Source organism: Polistes dominula, unplaced genomic scaffold (assembly GCF_049000335.1).
Source record: "Polistes dominula isolate Pdom_NZ unplaced genomic scaffold, Pdom_raw_medaka contig_79, whole genome shotgun sequence".
NCBI lineage: Eukaryota > Metazoa > Arthropoda > Insecta > Hymenoptera > Vespidae > Polistes > Polistes dominula.
Genome location: NW_028300916.1, coordinates 4,445,644 through 4,465,784, shown reverse-complemented (window position 1 = coordinate 4,465,784; position 20,141 = coordinate 4,445,644). Strand labels below are relative to the sequence as shown.

Genomic DNA, 20,141 nt, shown 5'->3' with positions numbered 1-20,141 from the left:
TTTGTCTTAAAAAAAAAAAAAAAAACAAACGAATTTCATTTGGTTAAATGTTTTTTTTTTTTTTTTTTTTTTTTGACAAGGAACATCTACACACACGAAACCTTTTCAATCTCGATCTATACTATTTCTTAATAAATAATGAACGTTTTGTATTTGAAAGATATCAGATAAATTATTTAATTGAATATAAGTTTTGCCATAATATCGAATATCAAATAGAATTGTTAATTTTTTGTCTTTTTTTTGAATTATTTTCTCTGCATCCTTTACTCATTCATTAAACTTATTTACCAATCGCGTTTCCTTTCCAACTAAACTTTTTTCTTCAATCGAGAAATTGTCTAAAAGTATTTAACGATAAGTAAACTGAATCAATTCATCGATTCATCGAAATGAAATGTGTTTACCAGAGAAGAAGAGTAATAATAATAATAATAATATAAATATTTAATTAAAGTCATTATTAATGAACACTTTAACAATTAATAAAATCTTGACGTAGTTATAATTGACTAATAATTACTGATACTTCATTTACCATCCAATTTAATTTCTTTCCTATCAAATTATTACCTTGCAAATTAAAGTGCACTCACTCTCTCTCTCTCTCTCTCTCTCTCTCTCTTTGCTTTGACTTTTAAGTACCGTTCATTGAAACATTATTGCTATTCAATCGAATTAATAAAAAAAAAAAAAAAAAAAAAAGCAAATTAATAAACCAGTGATCTCGTTTATGTATCATAAATTTATTTTTGCACATGTGTGTGTGTGTGTATTATTTGTCATTTAAATGTTAATATCCAAAAATACAATAATTATTGTAACGAATTAGTTAATTTAATGTATTTTCTATTTTAATAGAAATCTGTTAGCATTTCTATCACATGACATGTTCTATAATCAAAGAAAGAGAGAGAGAGAGAGAGAGAGAGAGAGAATGAGAGAGAAATAGATAGAGGGAAAGTGATTAAAGGGTAGATAGATACTTTGGGTCACCGCATTGCATGCGTAAAGCACGTTGGACGACGATAATAATACTAACGTAACACGTCAAATCGTGAAATTAGTATTCGATTAGGTCACGTTGAACCTGGTCGATAATTAGCCGAAGCCAAATTGTTTGTTCGACGATCTCGAGTTCGCATTGACAGAAAGGGAGGGCCTGCTTGTATTTTAACACCCCTAGTATTGAGTACGAGAGAGAGAGAACGAGAGAGAGAGAGTATCATCTGGTTTTGATCGATTGTTTAAAGCATGGGGCCAAGTTTAAATGGCCGATTTCAATTTTGTACGAAATATTCTCCAATCTGTACAATGCCCAATTGTGTCTATGTACGTGTTTATATGTGTGTGTGAGAGATCATTGTTGCAATCGATCGTTAACAATCTAACGAGTTTAGTTAAGTGTGTCGGACGTTGATTAACTACGTCCCATTTGATTTGCTCGTATAAACGTAAGCGTGACGTTTGTAAATTATACCAAGGTAGTACCTACCCTTTACGTTCTATGAAAATGAATTTTTTTTATTTTTATTATTTTTTTTTTTTTTTTTTTTTTTTCATAGGACCCATCGTAAAAATTTGAATGGAGAAACGACAATAAATACACCCCCTTTCACCTCTAACTCGTGTATACATTGATTATATTATACTTAGGTTTATTCTCCTAATCCTAGTCACCCTTTCAATCCCTCACCCTTCTCATACACATCATTTCAACTACCCCTTTTGCCCATATTTCCTCCCCTATCGTCTTCACTATTCGTTCACATCGATAAGAGTAGAAATAAAAATCGAAAATCTTGCTAGGATTTTCTCCTCCGACCTATCGACGTTGGAAGAAGAAGAAGAAGAAGAAGAAGAAGACGAGGTGTGGGGTGGGGTGAGGGTGGGGTGAGGGGCGCGTTCAAGTGCGTTCTCTTCGGTCTTCGGGACGATAAAATCAAAGTTAAATCCACGTCGAATAGCAAGAACGCATTCAGCCAAGAAAGAAGAGGAAACCTTTTGCTAGATCGATATTTCGATATTTCCAACAGAACGGAACTTAACCGAACCGTACCGAACCGAATCTAACCGAACCGAACACCGAGCTATTGAGCTTTTTCTTATTTTTTCTTATTTTTCTTTTTTTTGTTGCTTCTGTCTTTCTATCCTTAAACCACCATATACCAAAACCCCACTTTCCCAACCCCTGCTAACTCGTTCAACCCAACGTCTTTTGGGTTACGCATTTTGCTCCTTCAGGCAATCGTTCTTTCGAACGAGTGAACCTTTCTCTCTCTCTCTCTCTCTCTCTCTCTCTCTCTCTCTCTCTCTCTCTCTCTTATGATACACACGTTCATTCTCATCCTATGAGGAAAATCATAAATCATTTTACTATGATGTATAATATATATATATACACGATAAAAGAGAAAAATGTAAACCAACGTAACTCGTTTAAAATTATTTTTCATCGTCATAACAATTCTAATTTATAAAATTTTATTAATTTTCTTTTTTCTATTCGAATGAATATTTAATTAGCATTTTTTTGTTTTCCAAAGATGAATAATAGTTTTAATTTGTTTCATACCTTTTCTTATTCGTTGTACAAATCACGAATAAAATTTCCAATATAGTTTAGTTTTTGATATTTTTATATCATATTAAATTTATTTTAACATTAACCCCTAATTTTTAAAAAATAATCAAATGCAATTTTCAAATTGCATTGTAATTAATTGAAAAGAACAAATTTGTATTTATTAAAAATAACAATTAAATATGTGTATATACATATACATATAAAGATTATTATTAATTATTAGGAGATGTAACACAATACTTTTTGCCATATATATATATATATATATCTGCATCAAATTACTAGAAATTACTTATTATACACACACGACAAGAGTGGCAAGGTATTGGTATGAGAGGACAGAGGGTGAGAGAAATGGGGAGGGAGGGGGGCCAATGGTTTAGTGGTAACCAGCTTTATCAGCCAATTAGCTGCATTTCTGTCAGGGGTCAATTCCTAATCTCCTAACAACATGTATATACTAGTGTGTTATCTCGTCTGAACATAATTAAGGTAATAATCGTTAGTAATATCGACTGATTTCAAATTATTATATCGAAAGATTTGTAGAGAAAATGGTAGAAATTCTAAGCGAATTATATTTTCCTCCTCTTAATATTTATTCATTTACAACTACTACAACAACAACAAATTCTATTGATTATTTTTAAAGGTATGATCCTTTTTTTTATTTTTTTATTTTTTTTTTGTGGTTCTCGATAAATGTTATCGGATTTTGTCGTCTGTGTAATACTGTTATACTACTTGAAAAAGATCTAAAAGAAAAAGAGAAAGACAAATAGAAAAAGAAGAAAGGGAGAAAGAAAATAAGAAAAAAAAAGAAAAGGGGAAAAGGTAAAGAGAAACTAGTCAGACTTTTCATTCTTGTATGTAACTTACGTAAGTATGTTGGTAAGTGTGTACTTACTTGGACACTTGGGCTAAGGTTTTATCGTTACTGGTACCTTGGACTTTTGTGGCCATCGACCCGGTCATTCTCCCTCGATTCTCTCACTCTCTCTCTCTCTCTCTCTCTCTCTCTCTCTCTCTCTCTCTCTCTCTCTGTCTCATTCTTTACGTTTCACTTCTTATCTTTCTTCTTCGTGCGTGCGACACGGAAGAAGATCCCGAACGATAAAGCTTCCTGTAACTGCCACTAACGAACACATCCGTCTATCGATCGTCGTTTACTACTTAAAGGACAACTTTCTGATGCTTTTTCAAATAAATCGATAAATTTGTCCTATTTTTATCTAAGCTCAATTGTAAATGATACTATTCTCTCTTTCTCTTTTTTTTTTTTTTTAATAGAATCATTTATTTGTTCAGTTAAAACTCATATTTTTATGTATTATCGATGATTTGTAGGAAGACATTTGAAATTATTTTTAATTAATAAAAATATAATCATATTTTTTTTATTTATAACTCGATCATCAATGCTAGGAGTCCTTCTGTGTATTACTATGGCATACATTATATATGTATATATTTATTTTGAATTTTTTTTAACATATAATGGTAGGTCTAGTTTAGCGTTTCGAAGAATTATGTATTTTTGATTATTATATTGTATTATATATTATTTTACTTATATTTATTACTATAATTATATTTATATATTAATAATTATATTAATATATTTATTTATATTTAATATAATAATTATATTATTATATTCTTTATTGTATTATGTAATTTTGTATTTAATAGTTGTTGAAGAAGTTCTAATTTTTATTAGGATGATACGTTCAACAGGATTAAAACAATATGTTCTGATTTTATTTTTGTATCTTTGCCAATTTGCCTATGATACAAAGTTTTTATTATCTTTAACATGTGTGAAATAAATAATAAAATCAATTTAAAAAGTAATTAATAACGTTTTAATTTTAATTCAGTATATTGTTTTAATTAAATTCAAATAATTGTTTGTATTTTTGTTTTGTATTATTTGAAAATGCAAAAATTTGTATTAAAATTTTGACAGGTAATTTGAACGGTTGTTATTTGCTGTACGTGTCTCTAGCGGTTAATAATAATTTTTAACAAGAAAAAAAATATATTATAATATATTCTCATCGTCTTTCACGATGCCGAGAAAATGATCGAGTAGAGAGAGTATGAAAAAAGAAAAAAAAATACAAATAAGATCATGATTGATATGGGAGAGAAAGAAAGGATATCGTTCGTCATTTCCTTAATAATTATTTATAATTTATGTATTCTTATTTAATCACCGTCCTACGACTCACGAAAGGCAATTGGTATTTCTGCTTTTTTTTAAACTTCCCGTCAATTTAAATAACGCGTTATTGTTAGACGAGTCTAAGGATTCTTAATGTTAGTTTGCTAATTTGCAACATAAGATAAAAGATTTTGGTAAAATAAAAAAATATTTGTTTCTTTTATTTTTGACAAATATATGTATATGCAAATGGATTACATAATATTTGACAATTATTTTAACATGATAATGTCAAGATTACACAATATATATATATATACATATATATGTAATTATAAAATAATAAAGTTTGATATAATAAAAATATATAATAAAATTAATTTAATTTTTTTAATTAATTATTATTATTTTAATTAATATCATTTCTATAATATATAATATATAATATAATACAATATATATATATATATATATATATATATATATATATATATATATATATATAATATTTTATTTATTATAATTAATTTTATTATAATTATTATTTTAAGTTTATTATAATTATTATATATATATATAAGAAAGCTTGATATAATAATAGAAACAAATAATAAAATAAAATACTAATTATAATAAAATTACTGAAGAAAAAAAAGAAGAAAAAAAAAACAAAAATTTTCATCATTCAAATAATAATAATTTAAATTAAGGTATTACATTTTACTTTCGTATGTTGGTAATATAATGAGATAAAAGATAGAAATAGAGAAAGAGAGATAGAGAGATAGTTTAAATTGAAGACGGTTAATATAGCACTGCAAACGTTATCGTATCTTGGCTGAATCCAAATACATGTGTATACGCATACACATGTGTATGTTTATACATATACACATGTATATATTCTCTTTCCATTCTCTTGTCATATATTCGCATGTATCTTTCGGAATGCTCATCGCCTCGGAATAATCCTACACGAAGATATGCTCGACTCGCAATGGAGAATGCGAATGCGATTTGGTAATAGGTTACGGGTATGGAAGTGGGTATAGTTTGCTATCTTCGTTTAAATCGATATGCTGCTCACGTTGACTCGTTATAATCCGCTTTGCTGATAGAATGATGGAAAATCGGTTACTAATAGGCGCCTATCTATGAAAGTAAACTACAACTTTTTTTTCTTATTCTTAGTCTGCGTCTTTTTTGCAAACCAATGCACCATCATCCCTTTTCTTCATTTTTTGCTTTGAATATGGAGCATTGAATAATTGTATTTTATCGTTTCTATTCTGTAAAATAATTTTATTTTTAATTATTTGTGATATAAGTTGAAATATCTTATATTTGAGATAATGAAAATAAGTCAATTTATAATGGAATAGTTATATTATATTATATAAATATATTATTATATTAATATATTAATATATTATGTTTATAAATATATATATATATATATTACATTATTTTTTATTATATATATTATATTAATATTTATATTATATTATATAATTATATTATTTGGACTAAATAATGGTAATTGGTCCAAATAATAAAATTTATAAATATAATATGAAAATAATATAAATATATAATAAATATATTATAAAATTATATATATATATATAATATTTTAATTTAATTAATATTATTATATATAATTTTATTATATAATTAATTATATATTATAATATATTTAAATTTAATATATAAATAAATATTATTATATATATATAAATATTTAAATTAATAATATATTACATAATTAAATAATATTTTAAAAATGTGTATATATATATTATATATTTAATATTTTAATTTAATTAATATTATATATTTAATTTATATAGTATATAATATACTATATAATAATATAAATATATTATATAAATAATATATAATATAAAATTTAATATTATTTTAATTTTAATATTATATTATATTATATTATATATATATATATATATATATATATATATATATATATATTATGGAATATAATAAGAAAAAAAAATAAAAGGGTCAGTTGAGGGTGAAAAGAAGCAATCGATAAGGGAAATAAGTAATTTTTCTTTGTCTCTTATCACTCTGTCGAAGGGTAGTTTGAACGTGGGCAAACACATTGTCTCGATCAACTAAAATGCCAACTACTTTAGCAATGACATCCCTTTTTTTTCCTTTTTCTTTTTTGTCATCCTAAGTTAACCCTGCAAGCACCACGTAAAAGAACGTTGATACGTTTTTTTCTTCTTTTTTTTCTTTTCCTTTTTCTTTTTCTTTTTCCTATTTCGCGGTGACAAAAATTACTTTCTTTATTTTTGCACAAGGAATATAAAACATGGGATGAGTATAGGGAAATAAGCCAAACTTTTTTTTCTCTACGTGTTGCTTTTTCCTATCTTTTTTGTTTTCTGTGTGTGTGTTTTTTTTTTTCGTTTTTTTTTTGTTTTTGTTGTTTTTAGTTTTTATTCAAAGTTAAAAGCTTTTTATAACGAACACGCGAGAAATTATCACACTCCCGGTGTCGTTTTATCGAAAGAAACAATTTTTCTTTGACGTTGGTGCATCATCAAAATTCAGATTTCCATGCAATTCCGTATAGCTCGAAAAAAACCCTTTTTTTTTTTATTTCTTTCAAGTTGAAACAAAATGAAAGGAAAGATTGTGTTTCATCGTTATAGTCTCTCACTTAATTCCGTTAAAAGACAAATTGAACAATTAAAAAATAATCAGCATAAGGGTTATAAAAATTTGATGAGAGGAAGTACCAATTTAAAGTTTACTAAAATATCACGTACAATAAAAAAGAAAAATATTATGAATTAATACCAAAGACTTAAAAACGAGTGTTACCTAAAAATCCATAATTTTGTTCGTGGATTTTATTTCTTCTCTGTTTTCTCATTCTGCTATTTTAAAAATCGTATATTTAAAACCAAATGAATTTAAGATTGTCTCTTATTTTCAAACTTGTCTTTTAACAAACCATTTTAACTAATAAAAGTCTGAATATAGTTAATCACAATTTGTATAAAACTTTAATACAAAAGTTATCAACTTAGGGTTACTATTTATAAAAACAAAAATTATTAAATAATATATATATATATATATATCAAAGATTTCAAAAATGATTTAAAAAAAACCAATTGGATCTCAAATGTCATATATTTGTCATAAATCTTCATTTTTAGTTATTTTTATTCTACGTTGGCATTTTTAATATTTTTTTTTGTTTTTTTTTTTTTTGATCAAACAAATACCAAACTTATTTATAAAGTTACAGAATTACTCTTTTGTGTGTGTATACCTTTTTATATTAACTAAACAAAAATCATAATAATAAATACTAAACTAGCATAAGGTCATCCCTACTATTCTGTAATTAATCCTTTAACCAATATTTATAATATATTACATAAAAATATTAAATAATAATATTATTATTAATTTATATTATTATTATTAATATTATTATTATTATATAATATTATTATTAATTTATATTATTATTATTAATATTATTATTATTATATAATATTATTAAATATTATTAAATATTATTATAAAATAATATATAATATTAATAATATTATCATAAATATTATATAATAATAATAATAATATAATTATTATTATATAATATTAATATTTAATTTAATAATAAATAATTAATAATATAAAAATAATTAAATATTAATATTCATTATTATTATATAATAAATATATATTAAATATATTATATTTAATATTATTTATAATATATTATATATAATATTATTTTTTTATTATAATATAATAATATACTATATATATATATATATTACATATAATAATACATAATAATAAAATATATAAAAATATTTAAGCAAATTACAATATTTTACTCTTATATATATATATATATATATATATATATATATATATATATATATATATTTTTATCTTAACTAAACAAAAATCATAATACTATTTTAATAGTAACAATTATTAAATATATCTAACTCATTATAATTGAATATGAAATATTATCCATCAACCATAGATGACAAATATTTATCAAGGAAACAACAATGAAGCTTATGTATGACGTTGAGAGGTGTTATCTTATGACGATGTGAAGGATTAAGTTTCAAGCATCGTAGAGCTTGCACTTTGAACTCCTGCTTATGGTACTCAAAGCGTATATCTGCTCAACGTTTATGCTCCAGATCGACCTTTTCTATCTCGTTTCTTTGTCATCATCATCATCATCTTCTTCTTCCTCTTCCTCTTCCTCTTCCTCTTTTTCTTCTTCTTATTTTCTTGATCCTAACACCTTTTTTCGTTGTTATACTCGTAAATATTTGCACTAGACGTGTTTCGCATTTTCACGGATCGACGGGGGTTGTTTTATATATCCAAGTACCAAGTGAATTCTAGTCAGGGGTAATTTATCCCCCCTACCAATTCCCTCAACCCCTCTCTCTCATGCACTTTCTTCTATCTCTTCATCTATCTATCTTATCTATCTATATATCTATCTGTCTTTAATTCTTTCTTTCTCATTTTGTTCGTTGCAAGTTAGACCGTTAAGAACACGAAATCCAGTTAATCCTTAACAAGCGGATACACTACTCGTATTATCTCAAACCCCTTCCCCCCTTCCTCCCCTTCCCCCCCTTCCTCCTACCCTCTTTTTCGCGTGTCTCTTTTTTACCCCCTTTCTTTTTTCTTTTTTCTTTCGCAAAGTCTTATTCGTTTCGTATCACTGTTTTTTTTTTGGTTCTTTTTTTTTTTTTTTTGTAGAAACATTATTTTAAGATACAACCGAATTATTTCATTTATCTCTTCTCATTAATTATTTAATTTTTCTTCTTTGAAAAATTATTATAAGAAAATTGAAATACATTCGAAATATTTCATATATTTCTACTCCTGTGTTGTTATTTTTATTTCACTCACATCTGATCAAGAAAAAAAAAAAAAAATTCATAGACGAATACTTGGGTTTCTTTATTATTTATTTTCATCTTCTTCTTTTTCTTCTTTTTTTTTTTTTTTCTTTATTATATATCTACTCGTTTTAAATAAGAAATAAGGTTGAAGAGAGAGGATTGAGAAGATGGTAGAAGGTGGTAGAGGTAGTGAAATATACTTGAAAAGTAAAATACTATCACCGTTAGCTTCTCCTCGGTGCATCATCTTCTTTCTACCAATGATACCTCGCAAAATCTGACCTGTGTATGCGATTTTGTATGTACATAAAATAAAGAAAGATAGAGAATGAATGAATGAATGAATGAATGAATGAATGAATGAGTTTGTGAGCGAGTGAGTGAGTGAGTGAGTGAAGAAGAGAAAGAGAATAAAATAGAACTTGAGTTTTAGGTGAATTATGTATAACATCAGGTATCCAACATCTGTCGCAATAACTTCGAAGTATATTTCAAGACACATATTTTTTTATTACTGTGTTAAAAAAGATTTTAATTATTTATTTATTTAATTATAGTAATAATAACAACAATAACTATAATAATAATAATAGTAATAATAATAATTAATTTTTTATTTTAGTTTTGGTAATACAATGCACGTTTCTTAAATACGAATATAAATAATATCTCGTAAATGAATTTCAACAAGAACACTAACAATAATAATAATAATAATAATAATTAATATTTCTTTTCAGTATCAGTGTAAAATACACGTATCTTAAATACGAATAAATAATATCTCGATGATAAATAATTTTTTATTTTAATTTTAGTGCAAGATGCATGCACGTTTCTTAAATAGGAATAAATAATATCTCGCAAATGAATTTCAACAAGAACACTAACAATAATAATAATAATAATAATAATTAATTTTTCTTTTCAGTATTAGTGTAAAATATACGTATCCTTAAATACAAATAAATAATATCTCGCAAATAAATTTCTATTGGTACGTTAAGATTGATAGAATTAATTGATTCGATGAACTGAACTTCGCTTTTTTACGTTCATTTTTTTTTCCTGTGAATCCTCAGTGGATTCGTTCGAACAGTCCCTTTTTTTTCAATATCTCTTCGTCCCTCGGATCATCCCCTCTCTCTTTCCCCTTTCCCTTCTTACGTTTCTTTCTTTCTTTCTTTCTACGTGGTAAAAAAGAGAAAGAGAGAGAGAGAGAGAGATAGGGGGAAAAGGAAAGATAAAACAAAAATCTATGGTGTCACCGTTAAGCATGAACCGGTCTGTTCGGGTTTTCATTTGAGATACCAAAGTACAGCAGCAGCATCTTCTAAAGACGACGAAGACGACGACGACGACAACGACGACGACGCTCCTCTTAAAGGCATCAATTTGCGAAGGACAAGTGTGTGACGGTGACAAATTGCTTGGATCGTACTTGGAGATTGCTGTCCGTGAACCGAGTTTGTTAGCCGATCCTTGATGAAAAACCTGTTCCATCCTACGGGAAAATGAATTCTTATTTTTTGTGTATGTGTGCTGTTATCGATTTCTTCACCACCACTTTTACCTTCTCACTTAATCTCATTCTTCTTTATATATCTATCTTTTCATTCATTTTTTTTTTTTATTATAGTAATTAATATTTTAACTTATACATAATAATATATAATATAATATAATATATTATTAAATGAAGATAATTCATAAATATTTATTTTATTATCATTTAATATAAAATAATATATTATTATATTATTATAATAATTATATTATATTATTATTTTTATATGTATAATTATTATATTATATTAATTTAAAAATAATTATATTATATTAAATATATAATATATAATATAATATAATATTATATATTATAATTATTATATATTGGGTTGGCAACTAAGTCATTGGTAATTTAAAAAAAACCACTTATCGACAAAATCCGCAATTATTTACTTGCCAACCTAACATATAATATAATATTAATAATTAATATTATAATTTATGAATTAATCCAAATTGACGAAAATTATTATTCATATTTTTTATTATTATTTAATATATACTTTGTATATTTTATTATTATACTATTGATTATAGTTATTAGTGTGTCATGAAAATAAGTCGCCAAAAATCTACAGTTTCCGTGCTAAACTAGAAAATTTACTTTCAGCTTTCTGTCTTCGTCTATTAGATTCTTCTTTTTTTTTTTTCTTTTAAGAAAAGAAAAAAAGGGGTTGATCTTTTCTTTTTCTTTTTTTCTGTTTTTTTTTTTTTGCGTTCCGTTATAAGGGTGAACGCCTATATGGAATAAGTTTCGCGTGCCTTGAGGCTATGGCGATAAAAATTCACCCACTCGGTGTACTTCTTCTTTGTTCTTAAGGCACAACCTGTGAGAAGAGAGAAAGAGAGAATAAGTAAGCTAAAGAAAGAAAAAGAATGACTGAATAGGTGCGGGAAAAGTGTGGGTAGGGAGGGGGTAGTTGGGTTGGTGGGTGGGTGGGTGGACTGGTAGGAGGTTTAAGGAGAAATTCCTAGGGGATTTAGGGAAACGCGAAAGTTTGTTCGGGCAATGCGCCGTTAAATTAAATTACAGCGAAATGGCTGGTACGAATTTTCCAACCTGGTGGTGGTGCCACTGTACCGTATCGATGTTGGAAGAAAAAAAAAACATTTTGTGATAAAAAATTTTGACATAACGTATATATATATATTATAAGTATCCCATGTACGATAATGTCCATCTATTATCCATCATTTACGACAAATTATTATAATAATATATTATAAATTATATATTATTAAATATATATACAATAATTATATACATTTAATTTTTAAATTATATAGATATAATTAATTGTTATTTTATAATATATTTTATAATATATTAAAATACAAATTATTGCATTTATAATAAAATTTTATATATTATTTTATAATATATATAATTTTTAATTATTTTTTAATTTATATATATATTTATTTATTTATTTATCTAAAAATATAATTATTATAATTAAATACTATATATAATTATATATTTAATAATATATATATAATTTATATTTATATATTATATATTTAGTAATATATAAATTTTATATACATATATTATTAAATTATAATAATAAATATTTATATTAATTACACCTATTGATAAATAAAATCGACGAAAAATCTTAAAAAGATTTAACATAGAAATTTTCTTCCTTTTTGTTTTTTGTTTTCCTAAACTCGTAAACAGTATTTTAAACGAATGGTCTACACTAAAAGGATATAAATTCTAACCGTAGAAATAATCCATGAACCAACTTTAAAATCAAAGATTCAAGAAGGAGGAAGGGGGTGGAGGAGGAGGAGGAGGAGAGGGTGGAGGTTTGCGTTCTGTTTATACCACCATAAATCGTGGTTTCCTTACACGAATGCTTTAGATATCCTGCAAAAAGTATTAAACAAAGTATAGTAAAGCAAAACAAGGCAAAACGAAGTATAGGATATCATTAGGGCAGATTTAAAAGTAAATAAAAGGAGTAGTATAAATTGTCTTATATATGTACATACACCTACACATACTTATAATAATATATATATATATATATATATATAGATATACTTTCAAATTTTTTGCTGATAAAAAAAAGAAATCGATAAATGTATAATACTCTTTTCTTCCTTCATTCTTTTTGTCTTTTTTTTCTTTTAGGTTAACGACTCCAAACGATTTCACACGATTTAGAAATTCCCTACCATTTTGTTTCTTTCACGAATGGTGGCTATTCTTTTTAGCATTAGTGTGTTATTCTTCAGGCCGACTAGGATTACCAGAGTAAGAAGAAAGTAGCGTCGTATTTTACGGAATCCTTCCATTCCTTCTTTTCTTTCTTCCTTCCTACCTCCCTTCCTTCCTTCCTTCCTTCCTTCCTTCTTTCTCAATGGAATTCTCCAACCCCCACTACCACTACTACTACCCCTCATTTTCCCTTACCATTCCCCTTTATACTTGGTAGCAACCACTTGCTTGTATTACGAATCTCAGTTCCTATTACTTACCAGTACATTAACATAGTACATCATTAGCATTCCCTCGGATCTCGCGTTTGCAGTTCGGTGAGTCCGACAAAATCGCAGTTTATATCCTTTTGCTTCTCTTATTTTATACTTGCTTCGTCGCATCGAAAGAAAGAAAGAAAGGAAGAAAGAAAGAAGAACTATTATGCTACAAGAGAAAACAGTAGTAAGAAAGAAACGTTAGGGGAAGTAGATTGGTTCTTGCTACGTTGGATTATCCACCCACGGGGGTTGTGATCAAAACAACAAAATTCTTTTTTTCTTTCTTTCTTTCTTATTTTTATCTCTTTTTTTTTTACGACTTTTTCGTCTTCTTGAATTTATAAAAGCTTTATAAACTATTCTATTATTATTATTATTATTATTATTATTATTATTATTACTAATATTTATAGTAGTAGTAGTGCTATTCTATTATTGCTGGTATCTTTTTAAATGATTTTCCTATACGTAAATACCTGTTGTTATTTTTTTTTGTAGATTTGGAAACAGAACTTTAACTTTTATTTTTTATATTATCTTGTCCTTTTTTTTCTACTCGAATATAAAAAAGGTTTATAAAATACCCTACTATTATAATAATAATAATTATTATTATTAGTACTATTGTACTATAACTACTACTGTTGGTATCTTTTTAAACGATTTTCCTATACGTAAATACCTGCTGTTATTTGTTTATTTTTTTTTTTTAGATTTGGAAACAGAACTTTAACTTTTATTTTTTATATTATTTTGTCCTTTTTTTCTACTCGAATATAAAAAAGGTTTATAAAATACCCTACTATTATAATAGTAATAATTATTATTATTAGTACTATTGTACTATTACTACTACTGCTGGTATCTTTTTAAACGATTTTCCTATACGTAAATACCAGCTGTTATTTATTTTTTTTTTTTTTTAGATTTAGAAACAGAATTTCTATAGTATTCTACAATAGTAGGTATCATTGGGAAAAGCTGCTAACACAGTAGAAAAAGATAATCGATAGAATGGTAAAACGATGCTATTTTTTATTTTTTTTCTTATTATTCGTTCTATTTATTTCCGTGGTGTATTATTATTCGAACAAATGATTTATAAAGTATAAAGATGAAAGAAAGAAAGAAATAAATAAGGAAGAAAGGAAGGAAAGAAAAGGGGATTGGAAAAATATACAAAAAAAAAAAAAAAAGATATCATGAATTTGTCATTTCAATTCCACGAGTATTATTCTATCGATTCTTTCTCTATTGTTACTTGTTATTGTAAAAAGGAAATATTACAGATATATAGAAAGAGGAAAGATAATACAAGAAGAGGGGTAGGAAGGAAGAAAGAATTAGTTGGTATTTTTTTTTTTTTTGTTGATTATTAATCGTAGCTCGTTTACCCCGTTGTTATCCTTCTTCCACAACGCTTAGTTTAGTAACAGAAAGCTTTGCCTTTTTTTTTTTATTCATTTTCCTTATTTTTTCTTTTTGTTTCACCAACGCGACAAGATAAACAAGGATTTTTTCTCCGTGCGCCCTTCAAGAGTAAATAAAGTAGCTTTTAGAAAAAGTCAACTTATATATACATATATATATATATATTTGTGTAGGTTGAATCTGTACTTGAGACAAGTAAATATTTCCGATGTGAATTTATACTTAAGAAAAAGTACTAGCTCTATATATCTATCTTCTTCATAGTTATTTTATTCCTTTATTTAATATACTTTATCAAAAGTACTTTTTTTTTTTTACATTACTTTACTTACCAAACTCTGTAAATTATGAATATTTCATAATAAAGTATATTAACGTTTCTATCGTTTCCGTTAAAAACGTTTACTTAGTTTCTTTTTAAATGAAAAATTCATTTATGTTACTACTAACAACCACAAACCATTTTCAACCTTTTACTTTATTTTCTTTCTTTTTTTTTTTTTTTTTTTTTTAGTAAATTACTGTAACCTGAGATATCGCGAGAGTAGCCACGGTTTATCGTACTTACGTGTTATTATTCAAATCTGAAGTGATTTGACTGATAATATAATATGACGGGCTAGTTTTTTCAATTCTTATTTTGCATCAGGAGTATATTATTTGAAAGATACTTTCTTAGAAATTGATCATAATGTTTGATTGAATTTTAACATTTCTTTTATCTATACTTATGTTGATACATATAAATTAAGTATACTACACGTATACCGTTGCTCATTTATCTTATAATATATGGAGATATATAATTTGATAAGTTTTGTGATAATAAACAAGTAGATCTGATACATATATAGAAAATTATTATATTTTTATTTTATATATATATATTTATATAATTGTAATATTAATTTAATATTTAATTAATTATTATATATATTATATAATATATAATATATATAATTTAATATAATAATATAATATATATATATTTAGAAAAAAAAAATAATAATAAAAATAATACACACTTTAAAAAATAATTCTTTCACATGTTATTTTTAAGCATAACTTTTCGAAATAAATAATATTCACTAAAAAAAGAAAAAAAAGGAATATTATATATTCTGTATTTATGTTAATTTTTGAAAACTGCACTTTGACGATATAAAACTCGCCAATTTTTTTTTTTTCTATTATAATATATTTACTCAATGTACAAAGTGTGGCAAAATTTGAAGAAAGTGAAGGATGAGAATTTGACTTTATATCTAAAAATAATTTGATAAAAAAAAAAAGATAAAACGTTTGTGGTGGTGTTCTCGTATTTAAAAAAAAAAAAAAAAAAAAACGAAAAAAATTCACGTATGCAAAATTTCTTATGTAAATAATCTTTTCAATAAGTTATCAATTACTACATTTTATCTTTCGTTAAAACGCGTTCGTATTCTCATAGTCTTCTATGTATGTGTGTGTGTGTGTGTGTGTGTGTACGTGTTATGTTTACATATAGGTTTGAGCCGCTTGACTTATTTCATTTATGTTTAGTTTGTTTCTATCCGTCGACGCGTAACATGTGTTCTTACCGTGACATGTGATACGATAATTTATTCAATAAAATAATAAAATACGATTCTTTCAACGATTATTAACAATTCTACGATTAACAGGTAAAGAAAGATATTTTAATTAATAAATATAATTTTATTATTAAATCTTATTAATAATATTAATAATAATGTAAACTATTACCACACACATTTGTAGAAAACACTTTAGCATAAAATTTATGTACAATTCTTTCAACGATTAGCAATAATTCTACGATTAACAAAAAGTAAGGTGTTTTAAATAATAAATATAATTTTATTATTAAATCTTATTATATAATATTAATAATAATATAAACAATTACCACACACATTTGTAGAAAACACTTTAGCATAAAATTTATGTACAATTCTTTCAACGATTAGCAATAATTCTACGATTAACAAAAAGTAAGGTGTTTTAATTAATAAATATAATTTTATTATTAGTTATTAATAATATTAATAATAATAATTAATATTATTATTATTATTACCAATTATTATACCATATATTATTATTACTACTATTACAACCCCTACAAAACACTTTAGCACTTAAAGGTTTAATTACATTTTGTTTTATCAATTTTTAATGTTATAGAAATATTTGGTTGTTTTATTATCGAATAATAAATTTTCTTTTTTTTTTTTCTTTTAACTTCTATTACAAACGTAATTATTATCTCGTCATAAAATGTCTCTCATATAGTTGATTGAGAACATTAACCCACTGATTGATTTGATTTCAGGTCCATCCGAAGAGAACCGATCCCGTACTCTTCTCCGATAATTTGCTGTTCGCATTGCCAATATCATTGAACCCAAGCACTCTGGAATGTTAACGAGGTAAAGTGCACGTTTCTGTCTCTTCCTATCTCTTGTATGTACAGAAATAGAAAGACAAATAGAGAAATAGAGAAATAGAGAGAGAGAGAGAGATAGGGAAAAGAGAAGAATAAGTGAGTGTGACTAAGTGAGAAAGAGAAAGATACAATTATGTGAAGGATCTTGAATGGGTCTCGTGGTTTTGATAACGAAACTCTGACGAGGATATTAATGTTCACGAAAGAAAATGGTTTTAATAAGTTCGCTAAAGTAATGAAAAGCATTCATATAAAACTTTTTCTGCGGTTGGTGACGCTTTAATTGAACGGCGTTTCGTGTAAGGCAGCCCAGCCAGTCAACCCAGCCCAGCCCAGCCCAGCAAGCCAGCCAGGCAAAACCCTCGTCTGGGTTCATCTTTTCTTCTTACTCACTTTTATATATTCTCTCTTTATTTCTTTCTTTCTTTCTTTCTTTCTTTCTTTCTTTCATTCATTCATTCTTTGATTCTTTTTCTCACTTTCTTTGCATATATATATATGTATATTTTTTTTTATTTAAATGTAATACTGTTATGAAACGTTGAAAATGATTAATTCTTTTGAAAATTGTATGAGTAGTTGAGAATTAATGAATTATTTGTTTTATTTTCTTTTTTCTCTTTTTTTTTTTTAAGTAATTTCATTTTAATATTTAAATCGTATTGTTTTTTCTTTTTTCTTTTTGACATACATTAGACATATATAATCGTATTTTAAATCTTTAAGTTTAAATCTAAATATATATATATATATATATATAAGTGTACATGTGTGTATTGTATCTTTAGTTATATAAATTAAATGTGAGATAAATGTAAAAGATAAGAAGAATTGTCAAGTAAAAGAAAAAAAGAAATGAAACGTCTAATAATAAATTACTTCAAAGTCGAAGGTAGTATCTAGATAGCAATTAAAAAAAAAAAAAAAAAAAATCCATCGAAAGCAGCAGCGTTATCGAACTCATTCGAGTGTACACACAAAGATTTTTAAATATTTTTTTTTTTGTAATTTGAATATTATTTAAATATGAATTTTATTAAATTCCTTATTTTATAAATTGTGTATAGCAATTAAAAAAAGAAATAAAAAAGAAAAAAAAATAGAAAATAAAATCCATCGAAAGTTATCGAACTCATTCGAGTGTGCAGACAAAGATTTTTAAATATTTTTTTTTTGTAATTTGAATATTATTTAAATATGAATTTTATTAAATTCCTTATTTTATAAAATTGTGTATATGAATAGAAGAAATATGATAAAGATCGATTATTTTTTATTTTCATTTGATTTGATTTATTCTTATTATTAATTTTATTAGTATTTTTATTTTTATTTTTATTTTCATTTGATCGATTTTATTCTTTATTTGATAAATTGCTAAGTTATAAATATAGGATTTTATATATAAATAGAAGAAGAAATATTATAAAGATCGATAAATTGCTAATTGTCATAGGTTTTTTTTTTTTCGTAAATATTAGATACTTCATTTTCTCATTTCTTCGATTTCGTTTCACAAAACCATCTGGATTCGTCACGACTGCCACCTGGCAAATTCATTAATTTTTCATCGACTTTTCTATCATATATATTTCACATATTTCGATAATTTAAAAATAGTTGAATAAATGTTTTATATATCGTGATATTTTGACAAAATGAAATGATCAATAATATTTTACTATATATATATATATTAGAGAAATTTTCAATTAATAATTTTTTTTTAACTATTTCAATATCCTTTCTGTGAAGAATTTTATTATTAATAGATTATATTTGCATTCATTCGAACAACGAATCAAAGTAATTAATATTCTATCTGTTACTCATGTTACATTTCGTTTACAGATTGTAAATAACGAATTTTACTAGACGCGTGCTATTGTCTAATTACGTTAAAGTATAAATTAATTAAATTATCTTAATTATGTTAGTAATTAATTAATTTAACATTCGTTATAATATATTATGGATATTTATAACAACTTTTTCAATTTCAAATAGACGGGTTGTGCTAATTAGTCGAGTCAGGTTACAAATAAAAATACTTTATATAATATTTATTTTCATATTTGTTATATTTTATACGTATACATACATACATATATATATCACTGTATACGTGATTACTTAACAATTTGATCATTTTCTTTGTGCTACTTCTTTTTTTAACTTTTTTTTCTTCTATATCTCGTCCACGTGTTCGATGTTCACGTAAAAAAGCATTGGAAAGATCTATTTACTTAAATAAAAGAATTTATACAAGTTGCGTATTATCAGATTAGAAAGTCAATGATAAGAGATAAGGAAGATAGGTTGGTTTAGTTGACTGTACAAAATTCATCTATATCGTTGTAGAGTAAAATTAGAAGTCATTCGGAAATCACGGTTATTTTGTTTTTTTTTTTTAATCTGTCTGCAATTTAATTTTCATTACTTTTGGAATTTTGTTGAAATAAAAAAAAAAAAAAAAAAGAAAAAGGATATTATAAGAAAAAGGAGAAAATT

At 25.2% G+C, this 20,141-nt stretch overlaps 1 protein-coding gene across 1 annotated transcript in view; it reads left to right on the top strand.

Moving 5' to 3' along the window:
- Positions 1 to 20,141, top strand: part of Pgant9 (polypeptide N-acetylgalactosaminyltransferase 9) — a 211,527-nt gene that overhangs the window by 105,381 nt on the left and 86,005 nt on the right. Inside the window, exon 3 of the transcript XR_016176034.1 lies at positions 17,517 to 17,613. The gene's annotated coding sequence lies outside the window, so the exon portion shown is untranslated. The remainder of the gene's footprint in view (positions 1 to 17,516; positions 17,614 to 20,141) is intronic.